Source organism: Prionailurus viverrinus, chromosome A3 (genome assembly GCF_022837055.1).
Source record: "Prionailurus viverrinus isolate Anna chromosome A3, UM_Priviv_1.0, whole genome shotgun sequence".
Taxonomy (NCBI): domain Eukaryota; kingdom Metazoa; phylum Chordata; class Mammalia; order Carnivora; family Felidae; genus Prionailurus; species Prionailurus viverrinus.
Genome location: NC_062563.1, coordinates 80223336 through 80238603, shown reverse-complemented (window position 1 = coordinate 80238603; position 15268 = coordinate 80223336). Strand labels below are relative to the sequence as shown.

Below are 15268 nucleotides of genomic sequence, written 5' to 3'. Positions count from 1 at the left end.
GTGTGGCTATAAAAGATATAAAAGAGTAACAGGAAGCTCTGTGGTGATGGAACTGGAAATGTTCTGTATCTGAACTGTATCAATGTCAGTATCCTAGTTGTGATATTGTACTATAGTTTTGTAAAATGTGACCACTGGGGGGAACCGAGTAAGGGGTAAACAGAATTTGTCTGTATTATTTCTTACAACTGCCTGTAAATCCATAACTGATTCAAAATAAAGTGTTTTTTCAATGTATCAATATAAATTAGGTTAGGGGATTGAAAGAGATGAGAGGATTTATTTTATATGGGATAGTTAGGAAAGGCCTAGCTGATAAGGAAATAAGAGAATTAAATATGAATATCTGGAAACTATTAGAAGTATGAAGGCCCTGCGAGTATGCTTGGTGTAGGGACACTGGTGGATAGAGTGGGGTGAGCAAGGGAGAGAGCAAGGGGAAATGAAATCAGAGAGTTGATAGAGATGGTGGTTGTAGAGACAGATCATACAGGGGCTTGTAGGTCATAGTTAAGGACTTCTCATTCTGAGTAAAATGGGAAGCTATGGAAGAGTTTGTTTTGTTTTGTTTTTATTGAGACAGAGAGAGAGAGAGAGCAAGGGAAGGGCAGAGAAAGAGGGAGAGAGAGAGAATCCCAAGCAGGTTTCGCATGGAACCCAATGAGGGACTTGATCTCACAAAGTGTGAGATCATGACCTGAGCCGAAATCAGCAGTCAGAAATCACCGAGCCATCCAGGCACCCCTAAGCTATGGAAGAGATTTAAGCAGAAAAGTAACATGATCTAATTTATGTTTTAAAAGTATCACTTCACTGTAAAAAAAATTGAGTGAGGGGAGTATGAGATTATGGGGGTTTGGACTAAGGTGGCAGAGGAGGAGGTAAGAAGAAATAGTTTGATTGTGAATAAGTTTTGTGGGTCCAGCTAATTGGATATTCTGATAGATTGGACGTGGGATGTGAGAGGAGAGGAGTCAAGAATGATTCCAAGGTTTGGGCCTGAGCAAGTGGGAGAATGGTGTTACTACTTTTATGAAAGAAGAGCAATATATGGCAGAAAATGAACAGTTTAGGTTTGGGCTTTTTGAGATGCCTGTACACATCCCAGTGGAGATGTTATGTAGCCTATTGGATAGGTAAACATGTCTGGAATTTGGGTAGGAGTCAGGCTAGATATATGAATTTGGGAGGCAGTAGCATATAGATATTTAAAGTCAGGGTCTGGGTGAGAACTCTAATGAGTGAGTATATGTAGATAGGGAAGAGAAGAGGTCTGTGGAATAAGACCTGGACACTCCAATTTTTGGAGATTGGAAGATAAAGGAGAACTTAACAAAGAATGCAGAGAAGGAATGGCCACTGGGGTAGGAGGAGAACCAAGGGAGAGGGGTATCTTGGAGACCAAGTGAAGAAAGTGTTTTAGGAAGAAGAGAACAACCAAATAAGTCAACTGCTACTGATAGGAAGAATGAAATAAGAACTGAGTTTGTCCTTCAGACAAATATATATTTGGCAAAAACAAAAAACAAAAAACAAAAAAACCCCAAAAACAAAAAACCACCTTTAATGTAGATTAACCTTAAAATATTCCTTGGGATGCCTGGGTGACTCATTTGGTTTAGCATCTGACTCTTGATTTCGTTTCAGGTCATGATCTCAGGTTTGTGAGATAGAGCCCCATGTTGGGCTCCGTGCTGGGTGTGGAGCTGGCTTAAGATGCTCTCCCTTTCTCTAAGAACAAAACAAAACAAAACAAAACAAAACAAAACAAAACAGTCCTTGGTTCCAGAGAGAAATAGAGAAGTAAAACAAATTTTACTAATTACTTTCTAAATTAGACCATTATTTTATTGGTTAGAATGCTGCTTTTAGGTGCTCCTGGGTGGTTCAGTTGGTTAAATGTCTGATTCTTGGTTTCGGCTCAGGACATGATATCACTGTTCGTGAGTTTGAGCCCCACATGAGGCTCCCTACTGACAGTGCAGAGCCTGCTTGGGATTTTGCCCTTTCCTCTCTCTGTGCCCTTCCCCTGCTCTCTCTCTCTCTCACTCTCTCTCTCTGTCTCTCTCAAAATAAATAAACATTAAAAAACAAAGAATGCTGCTTTTAAGGGATTAGTCTCTCTCTCTCTCTCTCTCTCTCTCTCTCTTTTTAATGGACTAGTCGCCTAAAAGGTACAGATGTAAAAACTACAGGTGGGAGGAAGGCGGGATCTTGTGAGGCAGGAGTTTTGGATATTTCTGCCATGTGGGCTGAATAGTATATAGGCCAGTTTTCAGAGAAAATAGTTCTATGTAACACCAAAAATTTACTGCTAATCTACCAGGCTCTATGCAGAGAGGTAACCTGCCCAAAGCCCTAGCTTATAGGTAGTAGAATTGGCATTTGAACACAGGCTCAGGGTTCAAGTCTGGCTCAGGAGCCCAGGAGTTTCACCACCACTCTCAGCAGATAAACAGAAATTGAGACAACAAATTGGGCAAGGGTACTGCTTAGAACTGTCTAAGCAGAAAGCAAAAAGGGAAGTAATTATAAAAACAACAAACTTGGATCCTCCTAGGACCTAAGAGCAGGACCAGGGCAAGGTCTCTGGAAGGACGGTGAGTTGGTAATTCATCAGGAAGCAGGCAGGGTGATCTAATTCCCAAATGGCAGACTCCATATATGCTGCATGCAGTATATGTTCTAGGCTTCTACAAATAAAATGTTTTATCTTCAATTATGTTCTTTTCCATAAATTTACAACAGCATAAACAGGCACAGATAACATATTAAAGCATAGACTTTTATCAAGTATAAGAGGAGCACCAGCCTAGGAGTCTAAAGAATTGGGTTTTGTTCATTCATAAATGCTCATGGAAACTTTCAGGAGTGATGGATATATTTGATATATTGAATATCTTGATTGTAGTTTTAGTCTCACAGATGTGTACATATGGCAAAACTTAACACTTTAAATATGTACAGTTTATTAAAGTCATTTATACTTCAATAAAACTGTTTAAAATGTTTATGGAGTTCCCACAGTGCTGGCACTAGGCTATAAAAAGGATATAGGCAGAACCCCATCCCTCAAAGGATTTTTATTCAAGTGTGGGGCCCAGACATGGAAGCACACGGGTCAGAGAGCAACAGAGGTTGCAACATAGAGACCATGTGCTATGCCTCATTTTCCTTTTCTAGAATGTCTGCTTGCTTGCCTCAGAGAATATGGGCAAAATCCAATGAAAACACTTTGTGATAAATGCTATAAAAATATACAGAAGTTGTTTTCAAAACAAGATGATTCCTGTTCAACAGCCTATTTAGAATCCTTGCTGAGCTATTTTCAAATAATGCCAATATAAATTAATTACTGAAGGTGTTGTATCTATACACAAAATAATGAAAAATTGTCAGACTTTACTTGCCATTGTTATCATAGTAATGTCATTTGTGTGACTTTGGGTAAGTAACTTAACTTCTCTAAGCCTTCTCTATAAAATGGAAATATTAAAATTGACCTCTAGTGTTGTTTTGAAGATTAAATAATGTGTGTTAACTGTTTAGTACAGAGTGATAACAAAAGGTACCTCTGATTTGAATTTTTTATTTTATTTTATTTAAAAAAATTTTTAATGTGTATTTAATTTTGAGAGAGAGAGAAAGAGAGAGAGAGAGAGAGAGAGCAGGAATGGAAGAGGGGCAGAGAGAGAGGGAGATACAGAATCCGAAGCAGGCTCCAGGCTCTGAGCTGTCAGCACAGAGCCCAATGTGGGGCTTGAACCCACAAACTGTGAGATCATGACCTGAGCCAAAGTCGGCTGCTCAACCAATTGATGCACCCAGGTGCCCCTTATTTTATTATTTTTTAATGTTTATATATTTTTGAGAGAGAGAGAAAAACACAAGTGGGGGGGGGGCAGAGAGAGAGGGGGACAGAGAAGCCAAAGTGGGCTCTGTCTACTGTGGGGCTCAAACTCACGAACTGGGAGACCATGACCTGAGCTTAAGTCTGATGCTTAACCAGCTGAGCCACCCAGGCACCCCTGATTTGAATTTTTTTAAAAAATGTTTATTTATTTATTTTGGGTGGGGGGAGGGGCAGAGAGCGAGGCAGAGAGAGAATCTGAAGCAGGCTCCATCCTGTCCACTCAGAGCCCGTCTTGGGACTCAAACTTGGAAACCATGAAATCATACCCTGAGCCAAAATCAAGAGTCCGATGCTCTGAGTGCTGGGTGTCTTAGTTGGTTAAGCATCTGACTCTTGGTTTCGGCTCAGATCATGATCTTATGGTTCGTGAGTTTGAGCCCCGCATTGGGCTCTGTGCTGTGTGGAGCCTGCTTGATATTCTCTCTCCCTCTCTCTCTGCCTGTCCTTTGCTTATGCGTATGCACACTCTCTTGCTCTCAAAATAAATAAACTAAAAAAAAAGGGGGGGGGGAATGTAATAAAAAGCCTCTAGACAGAGGTAGATTTAATTTGAAGCAAATGAGGATTATGTTTCAGGACTTCACCAGCACAGGCTCCTTCTAAGGCTCAGTGAGGTCTCCTTGTAGTGAGGAGAGTACATCAGTAGTCCCAACCCTGTGAAGTGCTGCCCCAACTGGGGGTACCTGCCTATGCTATCTAATTCTCCTTCACTTCCCTGTTTCTGTTTCTTCCAACTGCAAAAGGAACTTTAGACAATACCAGCCATCAGCAAGATTTCAGAATAAGGATAAAAATGATTTCTGTGGGAAGATCTCAGTATACCCCACAAATAGGTAATTCTTGTTATTCTATTTTACTAGTGTTGAAACCAATACCCAGAGATTATATGATCTGCCTCAGGTCACAAATCAGCAAATAGAAGCAGCAGCAGCAGCAGCAACAGCAGCAGCAGCAGCACAGTAATAGAATCTGTGAGTCTTGTCTTACACCCTTGTGCCTAAGCACACGAATATATCTCCTGAGCGACTATGAAGGTCTGCGCTGGCTGATCATGCATAAACTCCAGAGGATGGTGCCACTGACATTCCAAAACTTGCCCCATTCCTTGAGTAATTGATATGTCCTCAGGCTTCACTAGCTTGTGACCTCAGAACAAGGCCATGCACCTAAATATCCAAACCACACCTCTGAGGCCATGGAACTGGGGAGTCTATTCCTTTGCTGAATTCACATGCTCCTCCCCAACTCCCCCAAATCCAAGGAGCACTTGTTAGGAAGGCTTGTTATTTTCATCAGTCCCTCGCTTCCAAAGTGGCTTCTTCCAAGGCCCTGGGAGAAGCCCTAGCAGTGCATTCAAATGGGTGTATGTTTTGGTAAAAGTTGTAAGTGTTTTAACTGCAATCATTTCAGATTTCTGTCTGTTTCTACTACTTTCGCTCCATTATACTCTCCCTGTCTCTGGTGGTATTGGAGTGACTGTGGGCCTTTTTATAGGATCTGGCTAAGAAGAAGTGAATACTATATATGTTGTGCTTCAAAAAAAATTTTTTTAAGCACATTAAGTTGAAAATACGCTGCTTCTAACACCTTTAATGTCAGAGATTGACATACAATAAAGGGTTCATATTTAAAGTGTACAATTTGATATGTTTTAATTTATGTATAGTCTGAGAAACCATCACCAAATCAAGACAATGAGCAGACCCATCACCCTCAAAAAGTTTCCTCATGCTTCTTTGTAATTCCTCCCCCCTGCTCTCATTGCCATCCTTAACCACTAATTTCTGTCAGTTTAGTTTGCATTTTCTATAACTTTCTATAAATGGGATCATATAATATGTACTCCTTTTTGTCTGGCTTTTTTCACTCAACTGTAGTTGTTTTGGGATCCATCCATTTTTTTTGTGTGTATCAGTAATTTTTTCCTTTTTACTACTGTTGTATTCCATTTTGTGTATATGTTGCAATTTCCTTATCCATTCTACTGTTGAGACATTTTGGATTGTTTCTAGTTTAGGGGCTATTATTACAATGCTGCTGTGAAGATTTGCATATAATTCTTTGTATGATCCTGTACTTTCATCTCTCTTGGGTAAATACCTGGAAGTAGAATGGCTGGGTCAGATGATAGGTTTATAGTTAATTTTTAAGAAATTGCCAAGTTTTCCAATGATTGTGATGAGATTTTGGGGGGTGATTGTGGGGTTTGTGAGGTCTGGAGCCAATGGCCAAGAAAGAATTCTTGAAGTCGTCCTTGGTGTAAAAAGGTGATTTTATTAAAGCACAGGGACAGGACCCGTGGGCAGGAAGGGCTGCCCCTGATGCTGTGGAGAGACTGGTTATATATTTGGGAGTTGGGAGAGGTAAAGTCCAGGGGAAATTTGCAATGAGATTTTCATATGCTAAAGAAGACTCAGAGGATACTTGGAGGCCTAGGTATTGTCAAGCGAAGGTTGTTTTAATATTAAGACTGTAGGGAATTCTGGGAGAAACCTTTTACTTTGCCAGCCTGAAGTATTTGTCAATGGGCTGCCGGTTATAAGGAAATGTAATTCTATCTGCCATTTCCTTCTGCCTTTGTTTCCCACATTAATTGTATCATATTGTGTTCCCACTAGCAATGTATGAAAGTTCTAGTTGATCCATATGTTCTTGCTGATTCTTAGTACGGCCAGCTTTATATCTTAGCCATTCTAATAAGGGTAGCAGAATCACTGTGATTTTCCTGGATATTTCCCTAATAGTGAATGATGTAGAGTATATTTTCAGTGTGCTTATTTGCCAGCTTTAGATCTTCTCTGTGAAGTGTCTTTTCAGGTCTTTTGCCCATTTGAAAATTTTTTGTGTTGTTTGTTTACTTATTTTTTTTTTTTTATTAAAAAAATTTTTTTTTCAACGTTTATTTATTTTTGGGACAGAGACAGAGCATGAATGGGGGAGGGGCAGAGAGAGAGGGAGACACAGAATCGGAAGCAGGCTCCAGGCTCTGAGCCATCATCCCAGAGCCTGACGCGGGGCTCGAACTCACGGACCGCAAGATCATGACCTGGCTGAAGTCGGACGCTTAACCGACTGCGCCACCCAGGCGCCCCTGTTTACTTATTATTGAGTTTTAAGAGTTCTTTATATATTTTGGATATTCCAAGGTGTGGTCTGACTCCATATGGTCAGGATAAAGCAATCACTATGAATGACAGACTACTTCCAAAGCTGATAACTGTGTCTTGAATAATGCTACTGGGGACACCCCTACCCCAATCTGCCATGTAGTTCATACAACACTGGGCCAAACTACTCTGTATGGGAAAAATACTCTCTGTTTTTCCTCTGCTCTCACTCTACTACCACACTTCACTTCTGACACCACATGTGTGGGTTTCCCACACATCAGGCAATTCTCTGACACCTGCTGAGTATCCCATAATTTAACTCAAATATGACACTACTTGAAGTTAATGTCAGATCCCATAGGGTAAGGGTTCAGTCCCACAAGACTGATCACCCCCCCTTCAGATGCCAATCTCAGTTCCCGGTTGTCATTTGTACTTCTGACTGATCATCTCTGAATCTCATGTCATATTCCTTCGGTTTGATAATTTGCTAGAATGACTCACAGAACTCAGAGAAATACCTAATTTACCTTTACCAGTTTATTCTAAAAGGAAGTGATAAAGGATACAGATTAACATCCAGATGGAAGAGATGCCAAAGACAAGGTATAGGGGGAGGGGCACGGAGTTTCCATGTCCTTGCCAGGTGCCACCCTCCCAGTACCTCCATCCTCAGTCCTCCTTGTGTTCAGCAAGCTGGAAGCTCTTTGGACCTCATACTTTTGGGACTTTTATGGAGGCTTCATCATGTAGGCATGAATGATCATTAACTCTATTTCCAGCCTCCTCTTCCTAGAGGATGGGGGCGGGGGGGGGGGGCGCTGAAAGTTCTAAGTTTCTAATCATGGCTTGGTTTTTCTGGTGACCAGCCCCCATCTGGAGCCCACCAACCATTGCCTCATTAGAACAAAAGATACTCCTATCACTTAGGAAATTACAAGGCAAAAGTTTTAGAAGCTCTGTGCTAGGAACTGGAGGCAGAGGCTAATATATACATTTTCTGTTATTTCCACACTCTTAAGTCCTTTTCACAGCTTTTCTTCTAGCGTGGGGGAAAGAGAAGTTCAGACCTGCATGTTAGCCTTCCTACAGTGTAGTCTTAAAATTTCCCATGGGCAAATGCTTTAACAAAAATACAATACCTCTTGAAAGAACCATCACTTTCAGGGACATTCCAGTCTACATAGGCAATTAGAAAAATAAAAATCAAAAACAGCTCTCTTACTCAGAAAGCATGTAGTCCTGCCAATAATACTCCCAATTTGTGTCCCTGAAGGAAAGGCTTAACATTTTAGATTTTCAAATGCTTTACAATTGCCTGTACTTGGCTTCGCAGTTGTCTCCAGGAATAGTAGATGGATTCTTGCTTATGGTTTACATTTTGCAGGTTCCATTTTGACAACTTTTCCCCAAAGCAGAGATTTTCATCTCTACTTCTAGAACATTTGTAATAAATATCACTTTTTCACCTTCTCAAAACACTAAACTTATCCACTAGACACTGAAATACATTTAGATATGTATGGGTGTGTGTATAGATACACATATGTATATACTACTTTATATATATGTATATGAGTTACAAGTGTTCCATATAGATAAGTATATACACTTGCATCTTTCTCTTCTAAAGAACTTCTGGTAGAGGAGGGCTTGGGAAGTCTTTGAATCAATGAACAAGCATTTTGGAGGTTCCTAATGCTCCTAAATGCGTGAGCCTAGCATTTAGCCATTTCCAAACACTGGTAAACTGATAAAAGAGTGAGGGAGTGACCATAAATGGAGCCAAGAAGTGGATGGCAGAATGTTCCTTCCATCCTAAACTTGTCCTTGCTGCTATAACCTTCAGTTATGCAAAAAACAAAGGTTTTATAGAGGGATGTAGAATAGGAAATTTTATTGCAGAATTTTGAAAGACTTTGGAAACTAAAACCAAATCAACCAAAGGAATTTTTAAAATCCCAGTTGTTTGCAGAACATTATAGGATCAAAAAGCATTATACCTCTCATTATCCTCTGATTGCCTTGTCCTATTCAATATAGCACTGTCATCATCCTCACCGTCATTATCACATAACATAAGTATTGGTCTTACTTATTTGCATTAATCATCTGCCAGGCACCAAACTATGTGCTTTATACATTTTATCTTTCAGTAACTCAGAAGGGCCCTATGTGTTAGATATTATTATCCCTTTTCACAGATTAAAAAAAAAAGCACAGAGAAATTAATCTCCTCTCAGTCATAAACTAGTAAGTGAAGTTAAAAATCAAACATCCATTGAACCAGAGTCATGCTCATAATAAGCTTACCATATTCACTCCATCACTCAATAATTAATATTTGTAGAAGCAGATTTACCATGAACTAGTGAAGCTTAAGTTGCAGGCCCCTTGAGTTGTACAACTCCCTTCCAAAGCCTTGGGTGTGGGGTCCCTAATGATGTGTTCACATGGCCATGTGCTTTTGTAAAATGAGCAATCAGTTAAGATGCTTTTTTCTTCTAACTCCTCTTCCATCACACTTTCCCTTACATCATGGGGCATTAGAATGGCTGTGGAAATTTATATACTGAATTGGGGATTTAGGGATACATTTAATTTGGATTTTGTGTGATATTTAATGTCGTACAATCACTTATGTACAGTTGAGTGACTGGCTTTTAGTAATACTCTAGCCACTGATTGTGCCAACTCACCTACTATTGTGACATTGGAACTAAAAGAGTTAAAAAGTGGTGGGGGGGAACCAAAGAAAATGGAATTAGAGCAAAAATTACATTTTTTGACATCTCAAATTTAACTAGTATAAGAACTCATAAATCTTAAAATTAAGCTCCTTACTATTGGAGTTAACTCATTAAGCCATTAATGAAATTAGGTACAATATAACTTTTTATTACATTTTAGAGAGATTTTTATTAAGTGGTTTATATAAATGAGCATCATTTTTCTGAGTAATGTGCTTATATAAAGCAGCTCATTCCCCTGTGGTGCCTGATGAAGCATAAATTTGATGAGAAAGAACCCTGGCATATGATCACATGTGATGTGTGATGAATTTATAACATTGGCCCTCCCAGTTTGAATTGTCAGATGAGTAGTGAGAGACCTATCTGGCACATACTTAATGAAGCATTTGTCAAATGAATGAGCAAATGAATGAGTGAGTGAATCATTAGATTTATAGTGTTTATATGTCATTGGATTTACATGATCAAGACCTGTTGGTTCAGAGAGGCTGAGTGATTTACTTCCTAACATTGAGTGGCAGGATGAGAGAAGGACTCAGGTTTCCCGACTTTCAATCCTGTGCTCTTTAACAAGATTTCAGATTGTGAATATTTTCTAGAAGGCTTTAAATAATCTCTACCAATTCCAACAACTAAAGTACCTCTTTTATATCTTGGAGATTGTTGTTCAATGGAAAAGGATTCTTAGAAAATCCAAGAACTTAGTGATTGTTTTAAAGATGCCTTCATGTTATCTGACCTGGTTCTGATAAATAAGATGCCAAAAGAGTCTTGGGGGCTCTTTAGATCAAGGGTTTTCAAACTGAGGGTCTTGGCCTATTAGTGGTTAGGGGAATCAGTTTAGTGGCTGATTTTTTTTACTAGAATAACAAAGAAAATATCAGATTGTATTGCCATGTGGTAAGGAACTAAGTATTATTTAGGAAAAACTTTTGTATGCACCTTGTCACAATATAAAATGTTTTTGGTGTTTTGTTTTGTTTTGTTTTGCTGTGGATGACAGTCAAGATTAAAAAAACAAAAAGCAAAAAACAACTAGAGGTGGTAACCCAAGTTTGGAAAACAGAATAAGAATGTAACATCAGTGTAATATGAATTTGGGAGGAATAAACCTGGGGTGTAAATGTAATTTTTTGGGATTGAAGAGAAGAGGAGGGAGGACTACCACAGTTAGGCCAGCACTTAAATGATACACGGAGGAGGAAAAGCTCAGAGCCCCTGTGGTATGACTGGAGGTCAAGGTCTGGAGGTCTCCACATAATTGGTTGGAGACTTAGGAGCATGGGAAACCTCTCACTGGCTGCAGGTTCAGCCTGAGCTTGGGCCTGTAATAGAATCTGACGTGGTCAGGCTTTCAAGGGGCCAGTTTGGGGCAGAGGATCTCACTGGGCTTGGGGGAAGATCAAGGTTGTTGACTTTAAAGTTGGTTGAGCTCCAGTTACAAGTGTAGTTGGTTTTATTCAGTGTTAGATTTTGAAGGAGAAGCATGAAGGGATATGTCTGTGGAGTTGTGGAAGATCCTATAGGCCGTGGAGTGGGGGATAGGCAAGGATGATACAATGGGTTTAGGAAGGTATCACTATTACCTTTTTTTCTTCAGATTGCTTAGCACACACAACAGTTACATATTTATAATAGTATAATGCTGTATGGAATAATCTCCAAGTAGAATAGTGATTATGACAGTGCTATATCCACTTTTCATTAGCATTTTCCTAGTGAATCTTTTTCCATTCCTTTAGTTTTGACATTTCTTTGATATGTTGTTTTAAGGGTGTCTCTCATAAATAGGATAGAGTTATTATCTTTTTAAAGGTGATTTTATTTTATTTATCTATTTTTTTAAATGTTTATTTATTTTTGAGAGAGAGAAGCATGAGTGGTGGAGGGGCAGAGAGAGAGAGGAAGACACAGAATAGGAAGCAGGCTCCAGACTTCGAGCTGTCAGCACAGAGCCTGATGCGGGGCTTGAACTCATGAACCATGAGATCATCACCTGAGCCAAAGTCAGACGCTTAACTGACTGAGCCACCCAGGTGCCCCGGGATATAGTTATTTTTAATTAAAAATATACCAAATGTTGGGGTGCCTGGGTGACTCAGTCGGTGTGGCATTTGACTTCGACTCAGGTCATGATCTCGTGGTTTATAAGTTCAAGCCCAGAACCTGAAGCCTGCTTCACATTCTGTGTCTCCCTCTGTCTATGCCTCTTGCCCACTCTGTCTCTCTCTGTCTCTCAAAAAATAAATAAACGTTAAAAATTAAAAAAACAAACAAACAAATGTTGAACAGTATTTTTATTAGGAAGGTGAATACCTGTCAAGATTCAAATATCTAAAAGAAATAATTATAAGAAAATAATTTAAAATGTTAATTGTAGGGGTGGCTGGTTGGCTCAGTTGATAGAGCATGAGACTCTTGACCTTGGGGTTGTGAGTTTGAGCCCCACTTTGGGTGTAGAGATTACTTAAAAATAAGATCTTAAAAAATATGTTAATTATAGGGGCGCTTCGGTGGCTCAGTCAGCTAAGTGTCTGACTCTTGATCTCAGCTCAGGTCTTGATCTCAGGATCATGAGTGGAGGCCCTGCATTGGGCTCTGCACTAGGTGTGAAGCCTACTTCTGGATTAAAACAATTAATTCACCAAGTAGTTTGAAATATAACTCAGAAATCTGAGTTATAAAATTATAGTTACTGGAGTAAGTGACCACCAAAAAAAAAAAAAAAAAAAAAAGGAAGGGTAGGAAGGAACAAATAGCACTATCAGGTTTTATTAAACCAATTCCAGATTATTAAGGATTTGACATCTACCAATTTAACTGAGAAGATAAAAATAATAAAAAAGATATTAAAAACAGAAAAACTAGCTATTTATACAAAAATACTATTTTATGATTCTACTCTTAAGAATACAAAGAGTTAAGTGTAGTTTTGTGCTTACTGTTTTTACTTGTTTTATCCAGTAGTAGGATAGATTTGGGTCGAATATTCATGCTGTTTTACCTGATCCACTTTGTCATGTCATGAAAAAGGCCGGCTAAAGATCAGAACCAGGAAAGTCACCTGGCCCACACTAGCATCAAACTTGTGGGATTACAAGCATCAGATAATTTATCTGAATGGGCCCACTACAAATAGCTGTGAATTACATTATTATGCACACTGTCATTATTCCAGCAGCTGCATTTTCTGTTCTGATTATTTTTGCAGAGGATAAATTTCTTCTCTGTTTCAGTGTTAACAGAAAGAGGGTTAAAATTGGATGGTCAGTGTGGTTAAACATGGACCAACCCAATGGGGGCAACAGATACCAAATAGGTTCATTTTCAAACCCAATATTAGGCAAAACTTAAAACTCATAATTATCATATTTCCAGGTAAAACAGAAGTACTTTGCGGGCTATAGTGAGCTAACTTAAACAGTAGCATTTAATAGTTTATCAAATGTCCTATGTAATAGCCATGCTACATGTAATTAGTATATGGCAATAATTATGCCAATGATATGGAAACACCAAGATAATATCTGAATTAAGTAGTAATTATATCAGAAAGGATTTAAGAGATAACTCCATCAGAAATCATGTCATCAAACTTACTGAGAAAATGATCATTGTTGAAGCTGAATGATACTCAGAGGTTCTGTTCTCCCTACTTTTGTGTATCTTTGAAAATTTCCATTATAGAAGTGATAAACAAACAAACAAATGAAAGTGTGGAAAAACCAAATCACTGTTTTACTTCTGTAGAAGTAAAAATAAAGCTTTAAGTGACAGGTTATAGAAAAATTGAATACTACGAGTGTCTGGCCTTTACCACAAATCGAATTTGTATTTATTAAGTGTTTTGCATTCATTTTTCTGTGTATATGTATGGGCTTCAGTGCTCATGATATATGTGATAAGTTTGAGAAAAAAATTTTTATAGGGTTTATACCACAATGTAAATGTCAGATATTCTTATTTACTTTGAAAATAGCCAGTGGCCAATGTCACTGAAGCTGAGAGATAAAGGGCAGTATGGTCTTGTCATTTTAGTAACAGATCCTAAGAAATGGGCTGTGATCTCAGTTTTGCTTACTAAAAAACAAACCAATCCATTCATTATCTAAGTGACACTTAATAAGGGTTCAACACTGTACTGGAACAGTGTGATCTAACAGTTATGGTAAAATGGTAGATCTGGAGTCACATGGGCTAGAATCCTGGCTTGGCCAATTATAGCCATGTGATCTTGGGCAAATAACTTAAACTTAGTAGATCAAGCTCAATTTCCTTTTCTCTAAATGGGAGCAATAATAGCTAACTCAGGGGGTTGTTGTGAGGATAAAATGAGATACAGCTCATTAAGTATCTAGAACAGTGGCACATAGCATGTACAATAAATGGTGGTTATTATTATTTTTTAAAAGTTTATTTTGAAAGAGAGGAGAGGGAGAACATGAGTAGGTGAGGGGCAGAGAGAGAGAGAGAGGGAGAGAGAGAGAGAGAGAGAGAGAGAATCCCAGGCAGGTTCTGCACCATCAGAGAGGAGCCCGATGTGGGGCTTGAACCCGTGAACTGTGAGATCATGACCTGAACTGAAAGCAGGAGTCAGACATTTAACCTACTGAACCACCCAGGCGCCCCAGTGATGATGATTATTATCTATCTGTCCCATTGAATATGATATATTCTCTCCATGGTGGTAAGTAGAATATAGAAATATTCATAGTGTTAAGTAGAATATACACATAGAAATATTTTTTTCTATTGCACTAGGCATTCTAAGATAGACCATGTATGCAGGACAACCTAGTTCTTGACATGAGCAGCATTATTCAGATGCAGTTTTCTTGTGTCAACCTATCAGGCTCCTGTACTTTTGGGTATCTAACATCTAGGTGCCTGCAGCTTCCTGAGACTTACATTTTGAGGAACCAGCTAAGTGGGAAGCAGGCCTGCTGAAACCTTGTTCTGCCCTCTAACTTTGCACCCGCCATCTCCACAGCAGGATTGCTCTTCTAGCCACCCTCAATTCCAACTGATCTGAGTCCAGGCTTGCCTCTAGCATCATGACAATTGCCCAGAGCTCCCAAAATCAGATGTCCCCACTCCTGTTTTACCCCTCAGATCAGAGCATCTCTCCTTGCATGCCATTGTGTGAGTGGAGTTTAGCCACTATCCCTGGGCTTAGGTGTTAAGACTTCTATACATCTCTCCAGCTAAGAGAGGGTCCACCTTTTCTATTAATTGCTTTCCTGCTGCTGTCTTCTCCCAGGCTCTGTTTCCCACATACCCCAACCTATCCTAGCATGCTGCATGACACAAATAAGTATCTATCTTGTAGAGGATATTCACTAAGTATTTGTTGAATTAATGATGTTCATGTTAATGATGGGGATGGGAAGATATTCAGCTGGTATGGGCATGGGTGTGGGTAGTTCTATAAGTAATTATTTATTTATTTTTAATGTTTATTTTTGAGAGAGGGGTGGAGGGGCAGAGAGAGA

General features: G+C 39.1%; 1 long non-coding RNA gene across 1 annotated transcript in view; it reads left to right on the top strand.

Annotated features, from left to right (window-relative positions):
- LOC125162617 (uncharacterized) overlaps positions 1-15268 on the top strand; it is a 29696-nt gene that overhangs the window by 7537 nt on the left and 6891 nt on the right. Inside the window, exon 2 of the long non-coding RNA XR_007151104.1 lies at positions 4774-4884. This is a non-coding gene — a long non-coding RNA (uncharacterized LOC125162617). The remainder of the gene's footprint in view (positions 1-4773; positions 4885-15268) is intronic.